This window comes from Acanthaster planci, linkage group LG03 (genome assembly GCF_054643075.1).
Source record: "Acanthaster planci isolate LZ-2023a linkage group LG03, COTS_SCS, whole genome shotgun sequence".
Taxonomy (NCBI): Eukaryota; Metazoa; Echinodermata; class Asteroidea; order Valvatida; family Acanthasteridae; genus Acanthaster; species Acanthaster planci.
In genome coordinates, this window is record NC_141779.1 from 16,782,039 (window position 1) to 16,795,182 (window position 13,144).

At 40.7% G+C, this 13,144-nt stretch overlaps 1 protein-coding gene across 6 annotated transcripts in view; it reads right to left on the bottom strand.

Moving 5' to 3' along the window:
* The window catches only part of LOC110991229 (uncharacterized), a 36,702-nt gene that overhangs the window by 20,236 nt on the left and 3,322 nt on the right, over positions 1-13,144 (bottom strand). For 2 of the 6 annotated variants that reach the window (XM_022256510.2, XM_022256506.2), the window contains exon 2: positions 8,936-9,050. The exons of 2 other annotated variants lie outside the window; for them this stretch is intronic. The gene's annotated coding sequence lies outside the window, so the exon portion shown is untranslated. Of the gene's footprint in view, positions 1-1,976; positions 2,210-2,605; positions 2,765-8,935; positions 9,051-13,144 lie in introns of those variants that run through there. 2 more of the 6 variants (XM_087133942.1, XM_087133944.1) reach the window with 2 other exon arrangements.

The following is a 13,144-nucleotide window of genomic DNA, read 5'->3' on the forward strand; positions in this document are numbered from 1 at the left end:
TCCCAATACAAAGTCACTCAGATGTACGAGTGCACCAGTCTTAGACGTAAGAAAAACTTGTACAAAATCTATGGAAAAAATGAATATTAAAATTCAATAATAAATCACGTGGTGACGTCATCATGACAATTATTTTCCCAAACCCTCTCTAACTGTTGGGCCAAGAATCTTGACCTAACATATATCAAGTCAGGTTGACAGCAGTGTGGAAGTCCGACTTTTGAAAAGTGTGTACAAAACCTATGGGCAAAAATTAAATATTCAAAATTCAATAATAAATCATCTGATGACGTCATCATGACGAATCTCTTTTAGGACCCATCCTAGGATGACTGTCTGAAGGTCTACCAAGTTTGAAGCCAATCAGATCTACAAAACTACCAAAGTCGACTTGCGGAAGAAAATAGTCTGAAAAAGGACCAAAAAATGCCCCCCCTCAAAAAAAAAATTGGGGAGAAGTTGTAACATATTTGCATGAGTGTGAGTTGTCTATTGAGCAAGAACGATTAGTGTAAAAGATTTCCTGAATGCAAGCTGGCCTTTTTCTCTGTGTGAAAGTGAAACAGAAGAGAACAACCATTTCACTGCAAAACTGAATTGCCTTTTTGTCTTTTGACAGTAAGGGGTGGGGTGAGGCAGCAAACTGAATGTTGAAGTTATGACATCTACTGAATACATGTTGTGAGTGTAGCATTGACATCATTACAAAAACGGCCACATTATACCTCATTAAAGATGAAACTCCACCCAATTATAACAGCGTATGTTAGCTATGGGCTGGCAAAATGCCAAAGGTGTGACTGCTACTGTGTAAGAATATTCAAAACAACTACAAAAAAGACAAGAAGCTACAGGAACATAATTCAAATATTATTTTCGATTTTCATTTTGACTCTTATTCTGTGTTAAGTAATGCAACATACACGGTAATTCGAATGCGGATTACCGCACCTTTCCAAATTTCGGCGACATAAAATTTTGGGGGGAAAAATGAAAAGGAGAGTCTGGCAAGGCCACACCCTAGCCCTGAAATGGGATGTCCCATCTGATTGCATCTTTCCCTGGAGAGGCCTGCTTGCATGAAGAGCACTTAATTATTTCGGCCCAGGCAATCCAGGCCAGAGCCAGTATTTGTTGATGACACACACGCATGTGCCTGCTTGTGCGTGCGTGTATGCATGAGCCCCGTAATACCTCCAAAAATATCGTTAACGTCATCACTGATCGTGCAGGGGTGAACTGGTGTCCCTGATGACGGTTATCAGCGTGGTTACTATGAGCAACGGGAGGTGGATAGCCGATAAAGAGAAAATGACAGTCTCTCCCTTTTTTCCCTTCTTTTTTTACTCCTTTGCATACATTGTAAATGTCAGTGAGTATTTGCACAAGATGTGATGATGATGGAACAGAGGTGCAGGGTACGTAGACGCCTTACCAAACATGAAGTAAAAAACACAGGTGATTTCTTTTCACCCCTGTTATTTTGGAAGACTCTGGTTTCCCATTTCAGGGAAAAAATGATCAGACTCTGATGAGACAGAAATGATCTCGTGATTTCTCAGTATATAACACATCAAGATCAAAACAGAAATGTCACATTATATATCATAGGTGATAGGAGAGAGCAAACAGCCCCAAAGACAACCACGATAAAACAGACTCCAAATTCCAAGCTATAGTAGCACCTCCCCATCATTTACAGCAAACTGAACTGGTCAGAATAATTCTGATTTATTTAGGCTGAACATGGCTGCCTTTAAACCTTTTGGGGGCCAAAGTGCTTGGAAGCTTGCCCGCCAAGAACGAAATTTATTGGAAGCTTATAAAACAAATTAGTGACTGTAGAACACAATTATAAATGTATCGGTGTAGTATCTGTGCTGACCTGTGCCATGCAATTAAAACATCTCAAAAACAGTTAAATTTACACTGCTTCTGAATCCAGTGTCTTTGATGAAAGACGAAAACCCACATACATGTACATATTCAACTTGAAGTTCAGTAGCACTGGTAGGGGCTAGCTGCTGTTAAGAGTACTGTTGCTGAGCCGCTTGCCGCTGGCGTCACATATCCTGCTGCTTGCCTCCAATTTTATTTGTTCAGAAGGATCTGGTGAGTTTGGTCGCATGATGGGCACTGCAGACTGGTTTGAAATGCGATTACGATTTCAAGTCTTGAAGGATGCAGGACGTGGCATGTGCATGGCTGACTATAAAGAAAAATGACACAGCTTAGGAAATACACCTGAGTGCAAGCCTTCAAAATGCTAAGTTCGAAAGAATAGGCAATAGTGGATCTAGAACTTAACGGGACCTGGCAAATCATTCCTAGCTACTGTGACAAGTAGATTGCGCTCAATTCACAAACTTGAAACAATTTTCTTCTCTTGGGGGATGATCAAGGAACGTGTCTGCATGCACATCTCATACAATTACAAGTACTTAATATGAGCTAAATACGTGTACATGTAATAACCCCATTTGACAAAAACTGGAATTCAACCACTAAACTACATTAGCACATATTTTGAGGATCTTTAGTCCTAAATGGATTCATAAGAAATGTACCCTGGAGTTCAGCAAACGTTTGATACAGCCATACTTACGCTGATAATGGGGTTTTCCACCTAACGCAAACAGCAAAGATGTCTCCCATTGCCGACTTTGGGGAAATGTTTACCATTGGCCAGGTTGAGCAAACCAAATGCTCTGAGAGATGCATCACGAGAGCAAAAAAAAGGGCAATCACCAAATCATGTCACACTCCTCAGTGAGTGTGATATTTTGCCAGTGGCAGGCTGCATGTGTTTGCGCAGAGTGCTACATGTATGTGTACAGCTAAAATGGGAAAGTCTGTCAACAAAAGGTGAGAGAAGGGCAGACAGTCTCCTTCTTTTCTAATCTCTTTTTTTCTTTTTCTTTTTTTGAAACTCTAATATATCTGCACCACTGGCAGACGTTTGAAGCAAACAACAGCTTGAGGAATCCCTGATGTGTCAAAGCACTGGACAAACACTGTCTATGATTAGTGACTCCTGTCTGCTGTTCTATTTAACTAATCTTCACAGACAATATCACTTGCAGTTGAAATCACTATCACCTGCTGTCAACATCTGATAAAATTAAGGATGTAAAATAGACTAACAGTCACGATTACGTCAACAGAGTTTGTGTTCCCCCTGGATCTTTGAACCTCAATATGAATCTTGACTCATCTCTAACGATGTATAAATATTATTCATGTGGGTTCAATGTCCTGAAGTACAAAGACTCCGGCTGTCAAAACAGAAAAATACTCTGCATATTCAAGGAACGCTGGACAATCGATGGTATCACGTGTCATCTTTCCTGTCACCTATCTTCACCAAAATAACCGTACAATGTACAGTGAGACTGCGGTAACGTGTGCATTGTAAGTCTCATGGGCTTTTAGGTTCTCTGAACAGCAGGGTTATTTTCCATGACAGGGTTGGACTGAATCCCCTTAACTCTTGGTTCGAAGGGATAATTTTTACCATTAACTCTGAGGGAGCCATTTCTTTGAGGAAGTTTTTGATGTTTGTACCGATGTATTTTTCTTTAATTTGCTCCCTAATAATGAAAGGGCAATGGCATGCCAGATTTTCATATTGATGTCAAAATACGAGGACACAAGCACAAAATAATTCTAAGCTTAGCATGCAGGGAAAAATTACAAGTTTTGTGATGAAGGAATACACATACAGGAGTACATAGTACTGGTGCATGTTGATAGACTCCACCCCCCATCACTTCCAAATCTCCATCCCACCCTTTGGCTCTTTTCTGGAAACTGTTTCCATGGGACTTTGCTGTTTGAACAGAGTCTAGCATTTGCAATGATTGCAGCCTGCTGGCAGCGTTCAACGAGAAGAGAACAAATGCTCTTCTGCTTTTGTACTGATCAACCAATATCCAACAGAAGCTGCCCAGCCCACTGTTGGGGGCAGCTCGTAAGTCTGACGCCTCACAGGTCCGATGCCTCGTAAGTCTGAAAAGTGCATTAATAAGTTCTTAAATCTGACGTCTAAAAAGTCCAAAGATTCTTTGTTAGTTTATTTTGGCCAATGGATCGGATGCCTCATTAGTCAGACACCTCATAAATCCAAAAATTCGGGCTTATGAGGCGTCGGACTTACGATACGCAACCCCACTGCTGGCCATTGTTGGAACCTTGAGGACCAAATTAGCATGAGCAGCGGACAAAGGACTTCATGCTAGCCATACTTGAGCAGGTGTCTGTTGAGTTCATAGCTTCACACTGACAACTGTTCATGGATTCTGCCAGATATGTATTACTTCCTACACAATTCTACTCTGAACTTTCCTGAATTCTCCAAACCATGCTGCAGCACACTGAACACACAGAATTCTCCAACACACACAACAAGAAATAAAAAGAGACAATTACTCTCTTTCCAAAAGAAAAGGAGAAAATAGATAAAGTGTCTATGAATATCTATTTTAGCGATTGTACATAATGATTCAAGTGCATCATGAGATGTGTGTGGCACGTGTCTGTAATAACGGTCAAGCAGTATCGGTATCCTCCTCAAGAGAGAACACTTATGGTTCAAGGAAGGTCCTTACATAAGAATCTGCATGGGTAATAGAGTACCGAAGTGTGACGTCACTGTGAACCAGAAAGTGCAGTGCAAACAAATGGAGTATGCGCGCGTTGGTTCACGCACTGCTTCTCGCACTAATGCCTTTTACACACGTGACGTATTTACTTTGGTACTCTTTAGGTTCTCAGACGGTTCAAATATGAATATTACACAGTGTCAACAGGCTTTACGAACACATCAAACTTTCAGAAACAAGTCAGGTTTTAACAACTAATGAAATCATGTGTACATTTTGAAACCATGAAGATGAAGGCTAGAACACCTCAGGACAATTTCAACGATGAAATGTTTTTACCACATACACGTACTGTACATGTAAACTGACATGTTTAGTAGGCCTATACTAATCACCTTAACCCAATATGTCTCATCAATTAATGCTGGCTGACTGAATGCGTATCACTTTCAAATTTGAGACTAGTTTTCCGGGCCCTCGGCTGGAACTTTCCCCCCTTCATTTCCCCCACAAGAGCACCATTCAGGATGACGGTAGGATCTTGATCGCCAGCAGACAGCCACTTGAAATGGATACTGCGGCCTCTGGTTTCCAGCCCCAAAGTACAAACTTCCACATAGGACCTCATTTCCAGGATGCTTAGAGGGCTAAAGTGCATTGGCAAACTGGGACAGGGTGAACAAAATCCTGACAGGATCTGGTTTGGAAAGTCCAGATTATCATAAACTAGGAAGTTAAGTCTCTTATGCTCCCAAGTTTACAGACATACATGCACATGCATAGGTCATGTGATCATGATCGCCCCTCCCCCAAAAAGGAATCTCATTTTTCTTCTTTCTTACTCAAAATTCATTCTTGTCAAAGCTGACAATTAAAGGTAAGTCTAATTTTCCACCGTGATTCCTGAAACATTAAAACTGATATTGATCCAAAAGTTTCTTTACATTGCCTAAAAATTCTTCTTGGTCATTCTTAGAAAATGCCCACAGTATGACATTTTAAAAAAAGGGTTTCAATCAAAAATTACTGTTTAGCTTAAGCCTTTACCAACATGATAATCTGTAACTTTAGCAGTGGTAAAATCCTGAAAGTTTGGGGAAAAGTTTTGATGTGAAATCAATGCTATACATAACTGAAAAATACAGGCAACCACTCAAATTGTTTCAAAGATAATTTCCAGCCAATATTTGATGTTCAGACAATGCACCTGTCTACTGCAGGTACGGCAGCATGTCTTATCAACCCATATTCTAAACTAACAAAGGGGGATGGTTAGTTGTCAAACATTCCCTTAGTGCATGTACTATCCAAAATGAATTAACTGCAGCTGTTTGTCATTTCCATGTACAATAGTTTAGGAGACTTTCCTGTCTGAATCTATTTTAATTTGCAGTATGACAGGTCTTAAGTTTCATACACTGCAAATTTCAATTTTAGGAAAAGGCAATGCCTCCCTTATGGTCAAATATGGCAAACATTTAGACACATCAAGGTGACTATTCCATTTTCCATAAATGATACCAGTGCAGCACGTACAATGAAAGGAGATTAAGACTTTTTTCTGTAAAATATTAGAGTGTCAAATGGAAGCACTGAAATTTGTCAATTAACTTTGTACAGTATTCTTGACAATTTGTGTACAATCTATGATTTCATCAACTACGCAATTTGGGTTTCTAAGGTTTGGTTTTGGTGTGGGATTTTGGCTTTTTTATTTTTCTGTTTTGGGTTATTTTTGGGGGGTGGGGTTTTTTTGGCTCTTGGATTTAGTCTTTGGATTTTGGTTTTTTGTTTTAGTTCTATTTTGGATTTGGTTTGCTTTAATGCTGCGTGCGCTCATTTTTGACAATACACTGGAAAGATCCATAACTTAAACAGTTTTAATTGGAGGGGCTTTCATAGCTGAAAGGTTGGTAACATGCAAGTTAAAATTAAATGTTTTTAAATGGGTTTGGGGTTTTCTGGTGTTGGATGAAGGGTTTTGATTTTGGGTTGGGCGTTTTGGTGTTTGGGGTTTGGAGTTTCGGATTTTGGTTTTGGGGATTTCGGTTTAAGTTTTTGAAGTTTGGAAGCTGAGTTTTGGTTCATGCTTTTGGGTTTTGGAGCTTTGTTTTGGGGGTTTTGGAGTTTTGGTTTTGGTTTATGTTTCGGTTTGGGAGGTTTGGTTTGGGGGTTTTGGAGTTTGGGTGTTTTGGTTTTAGTTTTAATTTGGGTTTGGCTATGGTTTGGTGCTGCACTCATTTTTGACAACATACTGGAAAGATCCACAACTTTTTAAAAGTGTGCAACTTGAGGGTTTTTTCTGGATGAAAGGTTGATTACTAGAATAAAAACATCCGGTATAAAATGAATGTAAAAGACACACAATAATGTAAAACCAAAAGCAAAATGTCACAAACTGAACACACTACATGTACATGTAAACAGGGCTTTTGATTTCTGCCAGCTAAAGGCTAAATATTAAAAAAGCAAATAAAATTCAATAGGCAGAATTTTAAGTTGTTTGTCAGTTTTCCATCAACTCCGGGGCCGCAGTCAGCCAGAGGCATTGAATCATCAAGGAAAAAAACAGCCAGGCTGAAACCATCCATCACGAGCCCCCTGATGAGACATCTGATGATATGCTGTACGAGACCCTTATGAGTAAGCCAGCAGCCTCATAATAAATTTAATCAACCTCATGAGAGGTAAGCCATATAATATCCTACCAGAACAGACTGCCCTGGGAGAGGGCAGTACCATTTAGACCTGAGAAGGGGGTGGGGAATGATTCCATAATTGAGATCAGCTAGCCTTGGAATGCAAGGTACTTTAAGGGGAGGGGGGATATAAGTATGAACGCACCACCCAAGTCACTACACCTACATGTACATGTATATGCAATGCACATGTACATTGTACATGTACAGTATGTGAATGGGCAGAGTAGGCCTGCACTGCACCATGCAGACCACTGCACAGTACATGAGCACTGGACAAGAAACATGGGAGAACAGTATAAGGTGGAGAATCTCTATACAAAAGTGACAGGTTGCAACATATGCAGCAAGGTATGAGACGGAGAGAACCCCCCCGCTTTGTGTTGGTCATTGTCTGGCAGGAATCTGGGGAATTCCTTTCAGACATCTGGGGGGGATGTGTTAAATAACAATAGTCTGGAATGTGTATAGGGATTGGACATGTTGGGGGGGTATCCCTCGGTCTCATTTCTTGCTGGGTATAGGAAGACACACAGACTATCATCCATTCTTAAAAGCCCCACTCCCTAATGAGTGTCGGTCTGAAATGGACAAATTAATGCAACACTGTAGGCCAGGCTAAATGGAGACATCACTGGAACCTGTGACTCACTCTTGGTCAGAGACTGAAGAGTAGATGATTGGGTATTTTGATTGGTTGGTACCCTGTACCAAGGTTGTCCACTCAAATAAATGTGCTGCTGTCACAGAATGCATGCAACCCACAATAGTGATTATTACTGGGAAGCTTTGGTCAAGGAAACGTTCATTCGTTAGTTAGTGAGCTTCCTGAAAAACAATAATTCCAAGCACAAAAGCCACAATGCAGATTCTCTTCAAGGATAAGGGGTAAAATATTTGTTAAACTCTCCCAACTGGCCATAGGAAAAGTGTCTGTCACCATGTTTTCAAGTGACATAATCTGACAACCAAAGGTACTGACTGCAACGCTACCCGATTGATTACAATTTTGAGGCCAACAGGCAACGCATGCAAAAGCACTTACATGTGATAAGTCTGCCAGTCAATATCAAAGGCATTTCTACAAGGAACACCTACATGTACATGTACACTTACATGTAGATTCCACTGGCAAAGGCTACAATTTGTGAATCTGAAAAAGGGACAGACGGACGCAGTATTAAGACCTTCCTCAGCCAGCAACCTAAGGAGTCCTACAGGCTTTCCGACCTCAAAAACAAAGGCAGCGCCAATCTCTACAGGGCACTCAGACAGAATCAAACTTCACAAACAACCTTGAAAACTTCCATCTCGGTCTGTGCCATGTGTTGACAAATAAGCAGAACATCAGTACTTAAAGATAACTTGCAGCCAAAGAGGTTGAGATCCATTCAGTATCAGGCAGGAATGAAGAAAGTGTTCATTTTGGATCTCTTAACAAATTACTAAAAAGAGATAGATTTCCTTTACACTGAAAACAGTTCAGATTGGTATTTAATTCATGTGTCATTCGCATGTCTCAGGCAGGCAAGACTATCACATCTTAAAGCTCCGGTGGCGCTATCGACTAGTAGACTACAGAAAACAAACACTCCACCAGTTTTTCCCTTATATTACGTGCAACTCCCAACTAACCTTCCAAAGACATGCTACATGGTGCTGAAGTTCAATGTCTCACTTTCTTTAGCCACAACTTCCAATGGACGTGAGCTGTACGGGCATTACATCTCAGCACCCTTTCAACACAGTTCTAGACAAAGAGAAAAGAGAAATCTACAATGGACTAGCATCCAAGACTAGAAATGTTCTCAAACTGAGATGCTCACCTGATAAAGCCACAGTCGCTCATCAGGACAGATTTTAAGACAGTTAACTATGTGTCAGAAAAGAAACCTTCCTTTGAATGCAGATAACAAATTCAAGAGAATCAGAGAAATTTGAGAATTGGAGCTGATACCCTCAAAGCACTTGAGGAGTTCAACTTAAAGACAGGCTTATCAACTGTATCAAAGTGCAGGCTTTAATGACAGGTGCATCAGACTGCTACGATCAACTGCGATCCTCATGGGAGGTTGCGCTGGCCTCTGTTGACGTCCTCTCTTCATCCGACCCAGTGGCCATGGATCTTCAATACACAGAAAATACAGCTCATATCCACGGGAGAAGTATAGATGACTGTGGCCATGAGAAATTCAAGGAAAACCGGGCCGGAAAAGAGCAAGTGTAGCTTTTGATAAATCCATATAGTCAAGAACGGAAGTTGCATCACTACCCGTATATTGAAGGTTGATCAAAGATTGATCAGCACTGTTGGAAATTCTGGCTCTGACAGTTTCCCATGTTCCTAAAAATGTAGCTACAATGTATGCTGTATTCTGACCCATCTGTAGACTAAGGCTGCATCCGAGTCTCTTGTCTAGAGCTAGGTCTAGATCTTCGCTCCATTGGAAATGTGTGGAGACGCGTAGACAATAGACCTAGCCGTAGCTCTGGAAGCCTGTTTCGGACACAGCCTAAGGATCAGCAGGCTAGTGACAGATTCCATACCCTCCCTCATCCTGGGACCTGCCTCTTGCACGCTATAATTTGAATAAAATCTTGCAAAGTGAGTTCTTTAAATTCATGTGAACATAACAATTTGAAATCTCCATACTAAAGACACTATTGCTATATCTCGTGATGCGGGGCAAGCTTTCTCTTCTACATAAGAGACGCCCAGCAACAATACACAGTTTTCAATGGATAAGAAGGGCACAAAGGAACCAGTCTATTCCACAGATGGTGGTCGCTATGCAAATGCTTGCCCCAAATCAAAAGGTATAGCAACAGTGTCATTAGTCTGTGGAAATTCAAATTATATTTGTGTGCAATCAGATAACTCGGTGTACCAGATTTTGTTCAAATTTAACTGACAAAAGGCTTATTGAGATGGCTATCTCAACAGTTCCAAGAGCAATACTTGGCAGGATATAGCAGGATAATTCACCATCCAATTTAACAGACTGCATTGAACAAGCTTTAGGGAACAAGATAAAATATGGCTTTCCCATGAATAAGGTCTATTGAGAAAGTTAACATTTTTGGTCGTACCTGTTTAAGAAAAAAACATTTTACATGAATGGCACTTCTGATTTTCAAGACAATGGTGTAAATTATTGCAAGACATACGTGGGAAAACTATTTATGTAAAAAGGCACTGAACTGATATTGGATAAAATGGGGGGGGCATAGCATGAATCCTAACCTCTTTCCCCCTCGTCCCTTTTCGGGTTAAGTAATTTTGCCAGTGGACCAGGAGAAAACTCTTCAAATTAAAATCTGCTATATCCACATGCCAAGCTACAAACTGGGTTGGCAAATTGTCTCATTTCAACCTCAACAAATGTATCCCCTTCTGGCACACAAACAGAAACTCTTGAGACCTGTAATATCAGGCCATCGTATGTCACACAAACAGACTGCTCCAAGAGAATCTGGGGGCCCACTGCAATGGCACTACTCTAACTCGAATATGTGCGTAACGAGTATTTGCAGAGTGCCAGTACTGCCAAATGTGGACGGCATCCCAGGATGATGCAGGTGTACAACCTATATCACTTCCAATTCCCCTGGGTACATCCTACACCATGCTCCATTATTTTCGAGACGGAGAAGAGGTAATGCAAAGAAAGGCCAGAGGCAAAGCCGCGGATGCATCTGAAAACAACTCAAAGGACAGATTCATCCGAGATTTGCACTGTGTACGTGGACATATGACACGAGAATGAATTCTGTATCCATTGTAGTGGGTACCACACATGTACAAATAAAACAAAGCTTATTTATATGGCTGCATATTATTTGCAGAGGGTACATGTACTCACAAATGAGTTGACACGCACAAAACGGGTTGAAATATATAGAAAGCTCCAAACTTCACAGACTTTGTACGCACCAAAACAGTTTTTCTCACCACCACCAGGCTAGCTTACAGGCTAGTGCTAGTGTAACTCTGCACCAAAACTGAATGGAATTGATTCCAGAATAAGACAGTGTTTAAATTATTAGCCTGTGGCCAGGAGTAATGCGCAGGCCTATCTATCAGAGGTAACGTGATGTTCTTCTCATATTTTTACCACTGGGCAGACTTTAAAACTTTAAAAGTACCCCCAGCCTAGATGGACTCCCTGACCATACTACGTTAATGAAGAGTGGCATCCAACCTGGGCTTCTTCTACCCTAAACATTCCTAAAACACCTACTTGCTGGAGAACATTACTTGCCAGTAGCATTTTAGCCAAAGTCTGGAATCCCCTCTGACAATAATGAGAAGTGCCCAGTCACGAATATTCATTGTAAAGTTAATATGCAAATGAAGTAGTATCAGCCCACATACCCCTGCCCACCCAATATTCCATAAATGGAGTGCCTTTATGTACATTTACATGTGCCAGTTGGCTGTAAACACTACCTGTTGGAATGTACTAATAGGGTCTTAGGGGGTGTCCCGAGGTTGACCCCAAATACTTTGTGGGTGAGATCACCTGCTGAGGGAATTCCATAGGCCTGCTGCACTTCCTCACACTTAGCACACACTTTTCAATTTTGTTTTGACCCCATAAGGTCAGAGGAAATAGGCAGACATCTTTATCACCTGCCGCCCCAGATAATCTGTCAGGAAATGAGTGCAATGTGAAAGCAGTCCTCACTAAGAAGTGTTCTTGGTAAGTTATTTAAGGCACTAGCTTTATTCAAGGAACCACTTTTACTTTGTCGTGTTCTCTGTTTCCTGTGGCCGGACAAGGTCTATCTAAAAAGTATCTGCTTTTATACAGGTTCATAGTGGTGTTTGTTTTACCCCAAACTTGCAGCAGCAAGCAGAACATGCCCAGAAAGTCTAACAGCAAAATCAACTAGGTAAAAAATCAGAGATTTAAAGAAACCAGAATCGTTCCAGCCACACAAGTATTTCTATCCAACAAAAAAGAAAGTACAGTGTGTGCACAGCATGCATGTACGTATTGTACATTGAGTAGACAGTATCTGTAGTGTATATGCTACAGGCAACGCAACATGAATACTCTGTCATGTTTCAAAACATAGTGTGCACGTTTAGTGTTCTGTACAGATGGGAACTTAATTCAAATGTACATGTATATCCAATTGTTATAGACACTGCCATTTGTGCTAAGTTGGTTGATTAAAGGTATTTGAATAAATTCCACCAATTCAATGTTCCACATGCCACTACCAGGCACGAATGATGAAGTGAGCATACCACAGCTAACCGGAACTGATATGGGGATCAAAAAAGTTCAGATTTCTAATTCTGAGGGTGTGAGAAAAGTCAGCGGCAAATAAGAATTCAACCCCTGGGGGTGGGAGCTAGCTGCTAAGGGCCTTTTTGACCTGAAAAGTTTTTTATGCCCCTTTTAACAATGCAGTGCATGTAAGGAATGTTAAGTTCACCACTGGGGTTCTGTTGGGAGCCTCCAATGAGCCAGTGCACTTTTTTTCATTTTAATTCTTTTTCAGGGAAACTTGAACAGACCTCTGTTAAATGACAATGGAAAAGGAAGGAAAAAGTTTGCATTTTTATCACTTACACCTATCACAGGAAACATTAATCTCCCCGCAAAAAAATTGATTCCTGAAATCATTTTTTTCCCATAAAAAGTACACATGTACAGTCCTTTGCAAAAGTTTGAGACCACCTGGAATTTCATAGGTATTTCTGTCACTGGGCCTACATTACATTGTCTCTTTGACTGATTACTTCACATGAGATTACAGTGGTGCATAAACATTAGTGTAGTGCTATATACCCATTCGAATGAAATTTTTTGCTAAGGCAGGTCTTGTATG